This window comes from Artibeus jamaicensis, unplaced genomic scaffold, assembly GCF_021234435.1.
Source record: "Artibeus jamaicensis isolate MK-2021 breed Jamaican fruit bat unplaced genomic scaffold, CSHL_Jam_final contig_477, whole genome shotgun sequence".
NCBI classification, from domain to species: domain Eukaryota; kingdom Metazoa; phylum Chordata; class Mammalia; order Chiroptera; family Phyllostomidae; genus Artibeus; species Artibeus jamaicensis.
This window is the reverse complement of record NW_026521854.1, coordinates 1,577,881-1,596,198: the sequence shown is the minus strand read 5'-3', so window position 1 is coordinate 1,596,198 and position 18,318 is coordinate 1,577,881. Positions and strand designations below refer to the sequence as shown.

Here is an 18,318-nt window from a genome sequence, read left to right as displayed (position 1 = left end):
AGTATAAGGAGAGGGGACCTAGTTATTTCCAAATCCATGGATTAATCGAGGCTGGGAAATGTCAACTCAGCACCTGAATAAATAAAACACGAGCCCATTAGTGCAAGCTGATGTGGCCTGTCAGCATTATTAGGCTTTGCTCTGCACAGGAAGCCAGCTGGTGTGAGGCCCTTACTAATGATGGCGTCCCGGGAGAGCCTAGCAAATCCAGGCTTTGCTTTTTGAGTAAGCATTCTGATGTTTATTTTCCAGGCAAGGGCCTCACTGCATTTTCAGGTTTCTGTAATTCAAACCCTTACCTCCTAGAGCCTTCCCATCCTGCTGTGAATGGATGCACCCAAGTAGGTTCCATAGTGGAAATCAGTCAAACTGCCCTGGCACACACAAGGACCCAGCAGTCACAACATCTTCCCCAGACCGTGCATTACGGAGGCTGGTATTCTCAAAGGCAGTCTCTGCATGGCCCCTGTGCTTTTGCGAATAAACTCATTAGCTTCACAACACAAGCTCAGGTAGTAAATATTAATGTTCAAGAACACGGACCTGGATCTCTACCATCCAGATTAAATCCCAGCCTCACCACTTACTAGCTTTGTAATCTTGGCAAGTTACTAAACTTTTCAGAGCCTCAGTTTACTTATCTGTGAATAGGAACCATGACCTTATCTATGACATAACATTGAGCTAAGAATTAAATAGTATTATTACATATAAAGCACATAGAATGATGCATACAGTAAGCACTCTATGTTTGTTCAGGTTATTATTATTAGCTGTGTGAGCTTGGACCAGTAACTAACCTCTCTGTGCTTTAGTTCCCTAATCTATAAAATTGAAATAATAAAAGCACCTACTTTATAGGGTTGTTATATAAGCATTTAATTAACAAATTCATGCACTGTATGTAGTGAATTGCCTACAACATAGTAAGCATTCACAAAACATGCTATTATTATTTGGTCTTACTATAGAAATGCAGATAAGAAGCTGGGCTGCATACAATTTATGCAATGTGTTTACCAATTTTCAGGAAAAAGTGTTGATTCTTTAATATAATCTGTTTTTCCAATTATGAAGGACATATATTTCTGTAATAACACATTCATAAAATAGAGAATAATTTTTATAATCACACTATGCAATTACATATATTTCATACATTTTATACTTTTCTTTCCAGTCCCTTCTCTACTGTACACAAACTCCAAGCAGGGTAACAGAACATCATAATTTTCTTTTTAGTATAAAATTTTTATATTTAGAATTAGCCATCTGGAGTCAGTTTAGATGATCCCAATTTTGTTGGCAACATCCAAAGCACCATCGTCTGGGACCAGTCGGACATAGGCCTTCTCTGTATCAGGCCTGGTCGGGGTTTGGACTTGGCCACATCAGTGCCATAGAGCTTCTTCCCAGCCTGTTTGATCTGGGACTTGTTGGCCTTGACCTCCACAATGAACACAAGTGCACAGCTGTCTTCTATCTTCTTTGTGACGGACTCGGTCCTCGGGAACGTGATGATGGCATAGTGGTCAAGCTTGTTTGTCCTGGGGGCACTCTTCCCAGGACACATGGCTGCCTCCAGAGCTGTAGAGTTCTAGGCCTCGAGAAGGTGGATGACATGTGGACCTTTGTTTGAGTGTGTGGCTGTGGACGCCTTTCAGCACTGCTTACTTTGTCTTCAAAGCCTGTGCTTTGGCTCAGCTTTGGGATGGTCAGGGACTTCCTTCTTCACTTTGGGCACCACCTTCATGAAGAGTAAAAATCATAATTTTAACACTTGGCCCTTGAATTCCTTTTAAAAAAGAACTATCTTCCTTTAGCAGGATCCCATAATATTATCACTAGGGTAGAAGGTGACATTGTGAGGGCATTAGCAGTAGTTAAGGACACAGAAAGAAAGCTAAACCACCCACAGAAAGAAAGAGGACTGAGTGGTAACTTCATATCATAGAGTGAGTACGATAAAGAGAAAAAACAGACAGGAGGTTGAGAAATGCAGTGCAATGGTCTGGGGTCTTTAAAGAATGGGAAGGTCTGATGTTACAATGTTAATCTTATGTTACATAAATGCCACCCACCTTCCCAAACCCAGTGGTCTATTATCACCAGCAAAGCTCTGTGCAGGTGTACATGTGTTTTGTGCTGAGTCCCACGTTTGGACCAGCATAATATAAAAGGCACCAGGGCTGAGTGTGGATCAGGCTGAGTATCAGTCACCTACCTCTTCAATGATAGGATGCTGGAGTTTTAGCTGAGAACATAGCTACTTGAAGCCAGCTGTGGTCACATGAAATGTTCTGGCCAAAAAGATGGGAAAAGAATGATGGTGCTACTTCTCAGCCTAGATGATAAAGCCTCTAAATAACACAATATGGAAAAGACTGTGCATCCTCCAGAGGTCCTAAGCTTTGACTCAGATACTGTGGCCTGGTTAGTCTTTCAGATGTCTCCCTTCCTGGGGCAGGGGGTTCAAGTGTGTCCAGCTCCAGTAAGAAGCAGGTTGTGGAAAAACACAGACTTCAGGGCCAAACTCTCTAGTGTCCACTTCACTAGAAAACTAGTGAGAACAATGGAAAAACTTCTTCCCAGAGAGTTAAACCAGAGTCCAGCCTAAAGGTCACTCCATAGCAAGGGCAAGGAGCCTTCTCAGTTCATCCTGAATAGTTTGATCTGTGATATGGGCCATAGTCTTGCTGTATGTCTCCTAGTCCTTTCTTTTCCAAGCATAGTTTTTATGGCAACTGTCCTGGTCCTCGTCTGCCATCTCATGCTGCATAGATAGATGGGAACACAGATGATGAGATTTTTTGTGTTAGGTATTAGGAAACACTGTCTCATGTTCACAGCTTTTCAACCCCCACACAGCCACATAAGAACTGGCATTGGACCTGTAACACTTCCTACAAAGAGTTGAAGAGCCCTTGCAGCCTGTGACGAGATTATTACCTTATGTGGGAATATCTTTCCTTGTTTCAGTCCCAGTGACTACAGGCACACTTCAGAGATGTCATGCATTTGATTCCAGACCACCACAATAAGGCAAATAGTGCAATAAAGCAAGTCACATGAATTTTTTGGTTTCCCAGTCTATATAAAAGTTATGTTCACACTATACTAGAGTCCATTGAGTATGCAACAGCATTATGTCTAAAAAAAAAACAATGTACTTACTTTAATTTGAAAACAACTTATTGCTGAGAAATGCCAGCCATTATCTGAGCCTTCAGTGAGTTGTAGTCTCATTGCTGGTGGAGAATCTGGCCTCAATGCTGATGCCTGCTGACTGACCAGGGTGGTGGCTGCTGAAGGATGGCTGGCTGCAACAATTTCTCAAAATGAGACTACGGTGAAATTCATTGCATTGATTGACAATTTCTTTGTAGCTCACTATGCTCTTTGATAGCAGTTTACCTACTATAGAACTTCTTTGAATATTGGAATCAGTCCTCTCACACCCTGCCACTGCCTTATCAACTAAGTTCATGTAATATTCGAAATACTTGTTGTCATTTCAACTCTTCACATCATCTTCACCAGGAGTAGGTTCCATCTCAAGAAGCCACCAGTGTTTGCCCTGACTAATGTGGTTCAGCTGACTGAGCATCATTCTGCAAAGTGAAAGGTGGCCAGTCTGATTCCCCATCAGGGCACAAGCCTGGGTTACAGGTCAATCCCCCACTGGGGTGAGGACAAGAGGCAACCAATCATTGTTTCCCTCTTCCATTGATGTTTCTCTCCCTCTCATTCTCCCTCCCTTCTCCTCTCTCTAAATATAAATGACTAAAATTTTTATAAAAAAGAAACACTTTATTTATTTATAAGAAGCAACACCTCAACAGTTAAAGTTTGATCATGAGTGTGGGGGCAACTTTGCCTGCAGGTCCCCCTGTTCATCACGGATGAAAAAATTACTGCCAAGACATGATCTGCTTGGGGAGGAAAGGTGGTCAGTCTCTCACAGGAGAAGGACCAAGAGTCTTTTCCTCAACGGGCTTTTATTGGGTTCGTTTTGTAGAAGAATACAGGTAAGGATCAAACAATAGATATCATTCAAAGAACTATGAGGGCTTATCCTCAGTCAGGGTCAGAGAGCTAAAGAGCCATAAAACTTTGAGGAACAAACTTCTTGCTTGAACCCTTATCATTTAAATGAGAGCATTCTAAACAAAGCAGGTTTTACAGGATTTTACATATTCTTTCTTATGCCTGATCACCGCGATCCCACTCTAGCTGGCAAAGGGCTGCACCACCTTCCCCATCATAGGTTTTCAGGCTTAAGTGGATTAGAGCCAGGAAGTGCTTCTCCCAGACAGAAATGGAGACTGAGGCTATGTCAGAATAGCCAGGGGGCCAGGGTCCATCACACCCTCTTTGCTGCAGCCCCCCCAAGCCCTTCCTTGAAGGCCTTCCAAGTGATTGTGTCTGGCTTAGGTTGCCCCCCCTCTGAGGGGTCTTACCCGTCTCTGACTAACCGACCAAGCGTTGGGGGCAGGGGATGAAGCAGAGGCAGCGCTACTGCCAGAGATAAGCTTTGTCTCCTCAGTGACTCACAGTCTGGAGGTCGTTAACTCAGCCTTATCCATGGAAGGCAGTTACAACTCCTGAGACCAGGCAGAGCGGTTCCCAGCACATGAGATCTTACTAATGTGACAGGGCGTTGCCAGAAGGGGGGCCCCAGAAAAGGATTTGGGTTGGAATCCAGAGCTCAGGGTGTCCAGGAAATATTAAGATGTCCTCATACACCCCCCCCAGGGGGAAGGAACAAATGGAGCAGGGCCATTGAGAGCTGTTTTGCATAGCAGCAGTTTTGCAGCTAATCTCTGGAATGGTCATTTAATGTATCTATAACCTTTAACTGGTTTCATAGATATGTTAAATAGCTGTGGCCATGCTTTGAGCCAGGAAGAAGGGAGTGGCTTCTACCCAGGATGTAACTGGGGGCAGGTCCCCCTGAGTTTATAGCGCCTGTGTGAGAGCTTGGTGTTGATTGGCTCCATGCCATGGGGCCATACCTGTCCAGAATAATGATGGCAGCCCAGTAAAGCTGGGAGGGTGTGAGAGTCCTGGCAGGTGTAACTGATTGTAGGAGGAGTCGGAAATGGGGTCTCAAAGGAGGATGGGTGCAGAGATTTAAACCCAGACTCCGCAGCCATTGGGGAGAGAGCTACGCGGTTTCAGCAGAGTAAGGATCCCCTCTTGGTGAGGTGAGAGAGAGAGAACCATGCAGTTTTGGCCAGAGTGCAGACCCCTGCAGCCAGGTGAAAGGGAGAGCCACACGGTTTCAGCAGAGTGAAAGAGTACCACTCAGCTTTGCCAGAATGGGGACTCCTGCAGCCAGGTGAAGAAGAAAGCCACATGCTTTTGGTGGAGTGTGGACCCCTGCACCTTCGGTAGAAGAGGCCCACGTGGCTTTGGGGTGCCCCCTTTGCCTGCGTGGCCTGGAAAGCTGGAGAGACTTCGACTAGAACTTGGTACAAAGAACTCTTGCCAGTGGACCGTGAGAAGGTGCCACATGACTTTGGAGTAATTGGAGCTCCTGCCTGGACAGTGACCCCGCTGACAGTACCAGCAATCTGAAACGTAGACATGTGCTTCTTTTCCTGAGATGTGGTACCCCAAATTAGGGCAGGGTGAAAAGGCATTGTGGGCATCTGTGGTTATCCTGGGGTACTTTGATATTTTAGTGGAGGCGTTAGGCCTGAATAGCATTAAATAAACATTTCCTTTTCACAAATCTCCGGCATTGAGAGATGTCTTTCCAATCGGCGGCAGACAGAAGAGCCCAGTAGATATTAGTATTCCTAGGGGGGCCCTGTTGTGCTGTAGCAGTTCTTGGCATCCCTAGGTGGGCCAAATATTGCACCCCTCCCTGGGACTTCTGTTCGGTAACACTAATTCAGTCATATATTCAGGGTCAATTCTAAGTATGGTTCTCTTGCTATTTCCAACACATCTGCAGTTACTTTCTCCACTGAAGTCTTGACCCCTCACAGTCATCCACAAAGCAGCTTCTTCCAAACTCCTGTTAATGTTGATATTTTGACCCTTCCATAAATCACAAATGTTCTTAATGGCATCTAGAATAGTGAATTCTTTCCAGAAGGTTTCAATTTACTCTGTCCAGATCCATCACAGGGATCACTATCTATGGCAGCTATAGCCATACCAAATTTATTTTTTTAATGGATGTTGCATTAGCAGGCATGAAAACAACATTAATCTCATTGTATATCCCCATCAGAGCTCTTGGGTGACCAGGTGCATTGTTAGTGAGCTGTAATATTCTGAAAGGAATCTTCTCTTTTCCTAAGCAGTAGGTCTCAAGAGTGGGTTTTAAATAGTAAATTGCATTCTAACAGATGCACTGTCATCCAGGCTTTGCTGTTTTGTTCATAGAGCACAGGCGGAGTAGATTTAGCATAATTTTAAAGGGCCCTAGAATTTTTTGGAATAGTAAATGAGCATTGGTTTCAACCTAAATTCACGAGCTGCATTAGGCCCTAATAAGAAAGTCAGCCTGTCCTTTGAAGCTTTGAAGCCAGGCATTAACTTTTCTAGCTATGAAAATCCTAGATGGCATCTTCTTCCAATAGAAGGCTGTTTCATCTGCATTGAAAATCTGTTGTTTAATGTAACCACCTTCATGAATGATCTTAGATAGACCCAGAAAACTGGCTGCAGGTTTTACATCAGCATTTGTTGCTTCACCTGCACTTTAATGTTATGGATACAGTTTCTTTCCTCAAATTTCATCTTATGAAATGACATGCACAAGATTGTGGGGACTGGTCTGTTTTGGTCTGACAAATGTGACTCAGCTCTGTATGGAAAACCTATAGAAGCGAAGTGGTGGACAGGGACCAGACCTTCAAACTGAGTTTTCCCATGGGAATCAGGCCTAGAAAATGCATACAGATTGTTGTGGCTTGCTCTTGCTAAAACTCCACCCTGGAGATTACCTTGAAGATAGAAATCACCTATCTTCCAGGTAATTTCCAAAGCCTGTATGAATTTTCTCAAGGACAGAGCTAATCAGCTTATTGCCATTCCTTTCTGCATGTTATTTTCATTTCCTTGCTTGCACCTAAAATGTAGACAATATTCTATGTAATAGGTAATAAATCTTTCTCTGATGTAAGGCCCCAGGAAAACAATAAAAGCCTGTCTAAGCAAGGGTCGGAGAGCTCCCCTCTTGAGAGAGTAGCTGTGCTGTTCCCTTTTTCTCCACGGGATTGTTATTACCTGTGCATTTATTCTCATCATCAGCCACAACAAGTAGACTCTGCTGGCCGGAGTCTGCCACACAAGATTATTCATTGCAAGATTGTTTATAATAGAAAAGACTAAAATTAAGTGTCCATCAGTAGAGTAAGATGATTAAGTTATGGTAATCCAATAAAATATTGCTTGGCATTTTTAACAAGAGGAAATTTTCCATGTACTGCTTCAGAAAAACCTCTGATACACTAAGTTTACTAGGGCTATCATACCAAAGCACCACAAGCTACATGGCTTAGAACATTAGAAGTGCATCGTCTTGCAGCTCTGGAGGCTAGAAGTCCAAAATCAAGGTGTCAGCAGGGCCGTGCTTGTTTCTTTCAGCCCCTGTTGGTGGCCTGCACTCCTTGGCTTGCAGCTGGATTACTCTGTCATTGTGTGGCATTCTCTCCATACGTCTTTGTCCAAATTTCCCTCTTCTTATTAGGACACCGGTCATGTTGGATTAGGGTGGACCCCAATGACCTCATCTTAACTTGATCACATCTTCAAATACCTTATTTCCAAATAAAGTCCCATTCAAAGGTACTGAAGTTTAGGGCTTCAACACATTTTTTGGGGGGGACACACTTGTACCTTTAATAGTGCAGAATAGTATAGTCTGCTGCCTTTTGTGTAAGAAGTGGGATAAAATCATTGCTATTTTTTATACAGAAACTGTAGAAAATACACAAGAAAATAATATGTTTTTTATTCTCAGAAGTGGGGACTAGGGGCAAAAATAGAAGTAAAACAGCATGCTTTCTTACACTGTTATTTTTAACTAGTGCACATTTTACCTATGAAAAAATAAAATAATGATTCAGAAAAATCACTGTGAGACCCTGAGAGCAGCGAGATACCAGACGGTGGTGGGGTCTGCAGTCCGGGTGTGTCCACCCAGGCCCAGGGACACATGCTGGTGTCCCCGAACCACGGCGGCGCCCACAGCAGTGCCCCTCCTGCAAGTCCCGAGGCTCGTGGTGTTGACGGCCCAGCAGCTTCAACACGCTCAACAGGACCGAGAGAGGCTGGAGGTGGTGCTTCAATATGGGACCTCAACAGATTGGGAAATTGGCGGTTTTGCACCTTATTTTATACATTACAATGAAAAGAGGAGGCATAAGTGGGTTACATGAAATCCTTGGGTGATAGATTAGGGAGTCGGGGGGAAAAAGCAGAGCTGCGGGGGCGGGAGTGGCAGGGGGGACCTCTGGGACTAGATAAAGAGTAAAATGATGGACACATGCTTCTCTTACATAGGTGGGGGCAGGAGAGCAAACAGTCAACAATTAACAGGATGACAATGACAATGAGAGGAGCTGTGGTCTCCCCGGTGCAGTGCCTGTGCTTTGAGGGGTCCAGAAGAAGGAAATTTGGGGAAAAGACAACAGACAGGCTCAGTTAAGGTAAAGACTGACTTTTGTCTGGGAAGATTCCAGCCTAGACCATGACCGCCCACCATGACCTGCTTTTAGTTAGAAAATTTAAATTTCAGACCATCCTCTGTGGTTACTTTAGGTCCCTGAGTTTGTAAGGTCACCACGACAGGCTTCCCCGGAGCTGGTCAGGCTTCATATGCAGCCCCATTTTGTCCACTCTTAGGGACAAGACGTCCTCCTTTAAAGAAGTGTCGGTGTATGGCTGATCCAAGGCATACTGTAGCAGGATGAAAGGAAGCTGAGAGATTGGTGTTGGTCCATCAATGAGCCCATCCTTCCAGTAAAGAAGCTGATGTCAAGCAAAGCTTGGCAACCGGCCCCAAATCTATTAGGTAGGAAGTGGCAGAGCCAGGAGTCGAACGCAGGTGTCCTGTCTCCAAGCCCAGTGCTTTCTCCTCACCGCACTGCCTACCTCGTGCACCAGTTGTCTCACTCACGTATCGCATGTTTCAACTTGGCAGTGTGTATGTCACCCCTGCTTACATCAGTGAGGCAGGATGTAGCACCCTTCCTGGGAGGGCAGCAAATAAATGGGAACATTAACACAACCTGCTCCACCAGCAGCTCTGTCCCTCGGGGTTGTCAGGGCAGCCTCCAAAAGGGATTTGTAAGGGGGTCCAAAACGCAGGGTGTCCAGGAAAATATCAAAAATATATATAGATGTCCTCACCCTGACAAGTCTGAGCTGGGGGTTGGGACACATGGAGCAGGGCCATTGAGAGTTATTTTGCATAGCAACAGTTTTGCAAATAACCACAAGAAGAGCCATTTAACATATCTGTCACTTTTGACTAGTTTTGTAGACATGTTAAGTAGCTGCGGCCAAGCTTTGAGCCAGGGAGATGGGAGTGACATAGACCCATGAGGTAACTGGGAGTCAGCTTCCCCCTCGTTACAGTGAGCCTGAGCCTGCATGAGAGCTTGGAGATGATTGGCTCCTGCCACAGGGACAAGCCTGCCTGGGCTTATTATGGCAGCCCAGGAAAGCTAGAAAAATACAGAATGCTGGCAGGTGTAGCCAATTGTGTGTGGAGGAGTCAGAAATGGGGTTGCAGAGGAAAATTCACGCAGGGATCGAAACCCTGGTGCAGCAACCATGCAGGATTGAGCCACTGTTTTGGGACTCCCTTTACCACATGGCTTAGGAAGCAGGAGAGACAATGCAGCGCCAGGGACAGGGACAATGAGAGACATTGCAGGGAAGGGAAGAGGTGAAAGGACTGTTGCTGCTGGTGGGCCATGAGAAGGTGCCACGTGGGTTTGGATTAAGAACTGGAGACCTGGGCTACACAGCTGATGGTGCTAGGAACCTAGGGAGGCCTGCCAGCCTTACCGGGAAGAACTGGGGGCTACCTGAGCCACGGGCTTCTATTTCTTTTCCTGAGATGCAGGACCCCTGACTGGGCAAAGGGGGGAAGGAAGGACTATGTGTGTTCATAGGTGTTTTAAGGGACTTTTGGATTTTAATGAAGACATTAATCATTACTCTAAATCGGTGTGACTTTTGAATAAATAGTTCCTTTCCTTTTCACCAAACTCTGGCACTGAGAGCCATAATTCCCTGGCAGCAGGCAAGGTGAACCTAGTACAGGGGGACCCCAGGAGAGGCAGGGTCCGTTGGGTAACACTATCTTCTCCGACCCTCCCCCACCCCCAGGGTCCCTTCTGTAACACACTGACATCTCTGTTTAAATAGCCAGTGGGGTTTCCGCCTCCTAGTTAGGCCAGTGGTCTCTGCCACCTTTGGTCGCTTTCTATGTTTTAGGACATGGCAGTCTGGAGTAATAATGTGCAATGTGGATTTACTAAGGAGTGTGTGTAAAAATGCCATTGGGAGGCTAGTCACGTTCACGATCATTCTGGATCAAGTGGGATGGGCTTCCATCCTGAGGGACAGAAAATCCAGAGCAACAGTGGCCCAAACAAGAAAGGGCTCTGTTTCCCTTGCACATAAACCACGCCTAGGAAGGGGACCCAAGGGTCTGGTCTGACTCAACAGCCCCATCATCGTTGGAGACTTGGGATGGCCGCTGGGCTTCTACTTTAAGCTGGAAGATGGATGGCAGCGCGCGCACGCACACTGGCAATTCGCCCTATCAAAATAATTGAAGGAGGCTGCCCTTTCAAGTACCTAGTTCCAGAGCTCTTAATCACCACTGCCACACAATCACGCGCACACACACACACACACACACACACACACGGAGAGTTCTCCAGAAGGGAAGTAGGACACAGGCCCAGGAACCGGTTGCCCACCTTTGAGATGCCAGTCTAAGCTGTAACTTATTAACTAAGCCATAGCTCTTGGGTGCACATGCTTAATCCGTTTAGAACTCACTATTGAGGTTTTCAACTGTTTATGGCTGGATAGAACTAAGTGCTGCCACTGCCAAACCTGCAGAGGAGAAGCGAGGGGGAGGAGAGGAGCTGAAGTGTGGTGCTCTTCTCAGCAGCGATGCTGGACAGGTCTTGATTCAATTGAATGCATCAGATCCTCCTCATATCCGGAGTTGACTCTTGATTTCAAGGATGTTATCCTGAGAACCAGGCACACTGTCAGGGAGTCGTCATCACCCTGCTGCAGGTCTGCTCCTGGGTGCTGCTGGGATGGACCTCCGGCTGCAGTCAGATTTCCCAGGAATGGGCCACTGGGTGCACATTCTGGATTTTGCTTCTCGCCTCTGCTGGGACTTGCTGGCCTGCCCACCTCTCCAACCACTTTCTCCCCACCCACACCCACTCCATCTATCACTTTGCTTTCTATTTGCTTCATTCTCTCTCCATTTTGTGTTTTCAGACCCTGGACACAAAATACCTTTACATTTAGCAACAAGCCCTGGGATTCATCAGGACACGGTGCTGAAAGTTCTTAGCATCGGTGTACGATAACCAATAAAGTTTGGATAAACCCGCTATACAAAACAAGGATTAATAAGCCTTTCTTGTCCCCTTGATAGAAACACAACATTTTTGAATCCTCAGAAGATGCCTTTCAAGAAAAATCTGACCCATTTTCCTATTTCTAAGCTGAGGTACTCTGAAAATATTCCAGTGCAAGTTATTACTGTCAGGCATGCAAATTAGCACAAAGGCACCTAAATGTCTGAAACCTGATAAGCATTAGTAAAATCAGAAAGGCCACCCAGGAAAACCTGCAGGCCCTCTTCTCTGTTCTGATTCTGTTTTTAATGGCAAAGTGAAGCTGGAGTGTTGGAAACAGTTATTCTGAATGATCCCCCAAGACGATCCCAAAACACCAAGCAACACAGCACAGTCGGGCAGAATGGTGGCCTTGAGGTCGGCTTCTGGTCCAACAGCCAGTGTGCCCAGCTGGCTCTGTTCCCACCGTCTTCAGACCTGGGGTAAGTTCTTCAGTGACCTTCATCTGGGTCATGGGGATGAAAACCCTACCTTCCTGGTAGAGTTGTTATGATGTGTAAGTGAGAGGACCAACCTAAAGCTCCTGACAGTGTTTCTCAGCACATGCAGTGAATCCTCACTTAGCATTGTTGATAAGGTGTTGGAAACCTCAACTTTAAGCAAAAATGACACATAATTAAACCAATTTTACCAGAGACTAAATGACAGAAGCTAGAGTTAAGTTCCTACATTATTTCTCTGGCCACCAAAACATCACCAAACTTCTAAATAAAGACCCCAAAACACTTCCAATAGTAAATGTGAGTTATACGTACATCTAATAAAGATCAAAACAAATAGGATAATGGTTTTTCAACCTGTTGATTCCACTTCCGGGTCAAGAGTAGGCAGAGTCTCTCCTGGCAGCTCAGGACAAGGCGAGAGCCCACCCTGAACAGCACTTCCTTCCATCACGGGGTGCCACGCCCACACCCACACTCACTCTGACTGGGGTCATTCAGACCTGTGGATTCACCTCACATGACACTTTTGGGACGTAGGAGGAAACAGGAGCCCAGGAGAAAACCCCATGCAAACAGGGGGAGAACCTGCTAATCTCACAGTCGGTGGCCCCTGCCCAGAATGATTTTCTTTCTAATTAACTTTGTAAAGAAACAACACTGAACAAAAAGACATTATTTGAGGACTTGCTGTAGTAAGATTTGGGTAAGTGGAAATAGGAAAGCAGTATAAAATATATGTTCTTGCCATGGGAGAGCAAGTTTTAGAAGAATCAGAATAGTATTCCAAACAAATCAGCAATTGAATAGCTGCAATTTATATTTACAACAGCAGGTGGCACTAGTACCACATTTATCTACTGCTATGTTGACCCTGAGTTTTGTTTTGTTTCATTCATTTCAAGCATTCCTTTTCAGCTTGCTTTTTTAAGGAATACCAGCATTTCTCCCTTGATCTTTTAATTTTCTTCTATTTCTTTATCGTTTTCTAGGGTATTTGCTGTAGCATAGCATGCATAGTAAATTATTTCTATTAAAATATGTGGACACAGTGTGGGCTCTTGTGGCTCAGTTAGTTGGAGCACTGCCCCTTAAACCGAAAGGCCATAAGCTGAATTCCCCATCAGGGCACACACGTAGGTCATGGGTTCAATCCCCAGTTGGGGCATGTATGAGAGGCAATTGATTGATACCTCTCTCACATCGATGCTTCTCTCCCTCTTTCCCTTCCTCCCTCCCCCTCTCTCTAAAATCGAAAAGCATGTCCTTGGGTGAGGTAAATAAATAAATAAATGAAGCAGACACTAATTGATATGGGCTGATTTTATTAAATTTTAAAAGTTATGCTTTACCCTCCAGCACTGCCTACTGGTACACACATTTTTAAAATAAATACTTGTGACTGTTCTCCAACCAGAGTTCACGTGGATGCAGTGACTTGACTGTGTACACTGTTTTACAGCATCTGACGGAGGGGACTTGAGCATCTGCATTTTGGTATCCACAGAGGGTCCTAGAACCAATCTTGTGCCCACACGGAGGGACGACTTCATTTCTGGGCAGTCAGAAGTCATACACGGACTTTCAACTGTACCAGGGAATGGAACTCCTAATCCCTGTGGCATTCAGGGGTCAGCTACATTTTGAAGTTTTGCCTTCTTTCTAATTTATTCTCCAAATTTGATTGTATTTTTCTGCTATGGGAGCTGAAATAAGAACATTCGACATCTGTGTTCTTTAATCCCAAGAAAGATTCAAAGCCCCTTTTCTAAGGCACCATGAGATACGCATTTATTAGAAGGATTGTTTGAAGAGAAGATGTGGCGCGCCACAAAAGGAAATCTACGTGGGTCTGAAATCATTCCTAAGTCGCTTATGTCCGAGGTTAATCTAGCAGCAATTATAATTGCTAATTGGTGTTGCTCTCACCAGTGTGTGTTTCCTATGCTGCTGCGTCAAAATTAACGGCCAGTCATTCTCTAGCCCAGCTGGGAAGCTTCAGTCTCAACCAAGTGCAGGGGCTTGACCTGGAAAGTGGCTCGGGGCGCCCTTGCCTCACAGGGCTTGCAAGATGTTTACAAGTTAACGCAGTCTTAAAAGGAAGGACGCCCACTGGGAGCCAGTTAAACGGGGGCTCTGTGAAAAATGTGTAGGTGCAACCACACCCCAAAGTCTCCCTCTCAACCATGATTCTGTGGTCAGCACACAAGAGTGTTGTTGACAGAGATGGACCACAGGGGCGGGGCTGTCAGCTCGCTCTGAGCTGGGAGATGAACTCCGAGGATCCTTGCCTTTTAGGGAAAGCAGCAGCACCAGCCCTTGGTGCAGCCTTTGAGGAAGAATTCAGAATGATGCGTGCACTCACTACAGGCCCACCTCACCCAGCAGAGCACAGCGCCCCACTGACAAAGAGCAATCTCGTTGACCTGGTAAAACTTTTCTCTAGCTCTGACCCACGTGGCTCAGGGGCTTGGGCATCATCCCACAAAAGGAAAGGTTGCTGGTTCATCAGGGCATGTGCTTGGGTTGTGGATTCGGTTCCCTGGTTGGGGTGTGTGGGAGAAGCAACTGATTGAACCTTCTCTCTCACATTGATTTTTTTCTCTCCCTCGCTCTAAACATAAAAATAAATACAATCTTTTAAAAACCTTTTCCATAGCAAAGGTTTAAAGGTCTCTTCTGTGTTTAAAGATGGGTAAGTTTAGAGGGAAAACTGAGCTTTGCAGAAATGGAAATATCACGTATTACAGTATAGTAGTAAATTTGATGAGAGGGCCCCGATGTGGCTTATGGAATCCTCTCATAGAGACATGAAAACAAGAGACTTTGAATCTTAAATATGTGATAGAGATACCTGATTTACTTGAGAACATTCCTTGTCAATTCTGCTAGCCTGGTAAATCATCAGCAGGGTCTCCAGTTCCTGTCCTGCACATCATCACAGCGGGAAGAGTCATCTCCACACACTGCCTTCCCCGTGTGTTAAAGGGTTTCAGTGTTTCTTTCTGGTGAACGGGAATACAGGACAATTCTCACTTGACCTGTGATGCTAGTGGCTAGTTTCCAAAATACCCTCTTCACCAAGCTGAGGATTCACGTCCCACGCTTAGTGTACTAAGAGACTGGATCAAGAACGAATATTGAGCTCTATCTAGCTGGTGTGGCTCAGTGGGTTGCATGTTGGCCTGTGAATCAAAGGGTCACTGGTTTGATTCCCAGTCAGGGAACATGGCTGAGTTATGGGCCGGATCCCCAGTGGGGGTGTGCAGTGTCTCTCTCTCTCTCTCTCTCTTCTCCCCTCCCCCTCTCTCTAAAGATAAAAAAATAAAATCCTTAAAAAAGAAGAATGAATATTGATTGTACCCAACCCCTTCTGTGGATCTCTTCGGATGACTGTTCAGTTGTTGTCCTAGAACTTTGAATCAGATCATTTCTGTTGATAAATTTACTATTATTCTAAAAGCCCTTGTGGAGGCTTAGAATAAGACTTATTTAGTCACTCCATATTGTTCTTTTTTAAAATTTTATTTCTTTATTTTTAGTTTTTCAATTGTAGTTGACATTCAGTCTCGATGTGTCCTCTTCTTCACGTCCTTGGCTGCGGGAGTTTGTCCCGCTGGTCTTCAGGCGGCTCTCAGGGACCGCTGTGCTGTAACCGCCCTGCGGGGCTGCGCCACCCTGCTGTAGTGCATGCGGCTGCGGCTGCAGCTGGGGCTGCGGGACAGTGAGGGGACCTGGCGACCGCAACTTCACTCACTCAGCCATCTCGACTAGTCATGCATTCTGGATCATTCTTGATAAAATTCAGTAGTATTTTATTTTGCATCTCTATATAAAACTATTTGTACAAGTACAAATATGTACTTCTATTTTTGTTTATTTTAATGGGTATTTCTGCTAAGGTTACATTATTTTATAAAATAAATTACAAAGCATTCAGTCGTCTATGGAATAGTTTATATTCCATTCAATATACCTATTCTGTGGATCTAAAATGTATTTTCCTTCATGTCTAGTCTGGCAGGTTTTTTAACATAATATTTTGACCACATTTTCCATTTTTTCTATGCTGTTTGGTTGGCGTAGGTTTTTTATTTTGGCTTGACTACTTCCATTTGCATTTTCCTAATAGACTCCGCCTCCACAGCGACTCCTGCAGTGTGTTAAGTAAGGACCACACAGCATAGTCTTGGTCAATTTGCATCTCTACATCGATGGTCTTATATCCTTTTGCATTCCTAACTGTGCGTGTTTTCTATTTTTCTTTTATTCTTAACTGGATGCACTTACCTGTATGCTTTTACTTCAAATGTCTTACAGAATATTAAGTAATATATGCTTTTTGAATTTCCCTGTTGTTCACATTCTAGAACCAGGAGTTTCCGGTTTTCAAATACTACTTCATTTTGAAGAACTTTAACACTTGTACCCAGACAATGAATTAGAACAACAATTTTACAAACAGGAAGACGAGTGAAGAGAGGCCTTTTTGGCAAATCATGAAGAAGAAATCAACGCTGAGGGCCAGCACTCACGTGGTACTGGAAGTCTGGGCCAAGTCCAAAGTCCCCCTGGACAGACCACACAGTCAGATGATGTTCAAATGGAGTTTCCTTCTAGAAGGAACATAAGTGAGTTTATGTCTCCTCCTAGAATTGTTTTCACTCCGTGGTAGGAGTTGCTCTGTATTACCCTGAGGCATAATTTTATGGCAGGGAAGGGCTTGTTTAAATAAGAGCATTACGCCAGAGGAACATGACTCAGACAGCATGTAAGGAACCGACCCTCCATCCTTCTAATCCAGCTGAGCCAGGTAATCGCTGCAAAGCATTTACACGTACCTTGTCACCTTAAAAGACGTGAGTTCAGGAATACTGCCTGAATATGACCCCAAATGACCCTGGGATGAATCCATACTTTGAGATTGAAGACCATACCAAAAAATTACTTTAATTTTATACCCTTTGACTAACACCCCCACCCCCAGCCCCCGGCAACCACCATTCTCCTCTGTTTCTATGAATTTGGCACTTTTAAGATTCTACATATAAGTGAACTCACATGGTATTTGTCTTTCTGTCTTTATTTCACTTATAAAGCATATTGATAAGACCTTCAGGGCACTACATAATGTCCTCAAGGCCCATCCATGTTGTTGCAAATGGCAGGATTTCCTGCTTTTTCCTGGCTGAGTGATATGTGTATATGTCGCCTAGTCTGTAGCCGTTCATCCGTGGGTCAGCACTTAGGTCCTTCCCATGCTTTGCCTCCTGGAACTAATGCTCCAAGCAGCACGCCACCTGCCTCTTCAGAGTCTGCCTGCCCAGTGGGCACCAAAGCAAATGCTGTGCTGCTGCTGCTGCTGCTGCTGCTGCTCACACAGGTTTAGTTAGGGCTTCCGTGTACAGTTTCTATCATTTAGAACAGAGTTCAGAGGGGCTACAGCAGTACACAATTTCCCACAACAGACACTGTTCTCAGGAGTACCTCATCCGCTAGTGTCTAGGCAACCTGTAGTACGTGGGGTCCTTTTCTTTTGATGATTTTCTGCCAGGAGCTTCTCCAAAACTGTTACTCGACAGACTTGCTGGGAAAGTCCCACATCGGTGCCTCCCTTTTCATTTTGCTGCATCTCCTGGAAGCCCCCGCCTCCTCTAGACTAGTTCTAGAGGTAGAACTGTCAAACTAGCCCCCAGATTCATTTATCCCACCTTGCTTCTTTCCCCAAGGTGCCTTTAGGCAGAGCACATGAGCGTGCGTAAGTGTATTTGTATTTGGGAGGGTTTTGCAGTCTGACTATCTGTCGTTGTAAACTGTAACATTTCTTCTGAAAAGAAATCAGAGGAACAGGAAAAGGATGTTTCTGGGAAACAAGCTGTTATTCCACCTACCCATCTAATTGACTCTCTAATTTTAAGCTTCATTCTAATAAAAGACTTTGAACAGCTCCTCTTTTTATGATTTTAATGGACTTCCCAATTGAGATTTAACTATCTGATATAACAAAGTGGGTGGACTTCAGTCTTCAGAGGAGAAAGAATAAACATACCGAAAGCTGTAATTTAAATGTTCCATTTTCTGGCAGCCCTGTTAACACAATTATTGTCAAACTTGAAATAGTCAGTGCCCAAATACAAACCTCAAGTTTTGCAAAAAACCTATAATGCAAGGGTGGGGTGAGGCAGCTGGAATCACTCTGGTAGAAATTCAGTTCCATTGGAGGAGCTTTAACTCTG

General features: G+C 44.7%; 1 pseudogene; it reads right to left on the bottom strand.

Moving 5' to 3' along the window:
* Window positions 1–1,283: 1,283 nt before the first annotated feature.
* On the bottom strand, window positions 1,284–1,753 carry LOC128627849 (60S ribosomal protein L23a-like; annotated as a pseudogene).
* Between the last annotated feature and the right edge of the window lie 16,565 nt (window positions 1,754–18,318).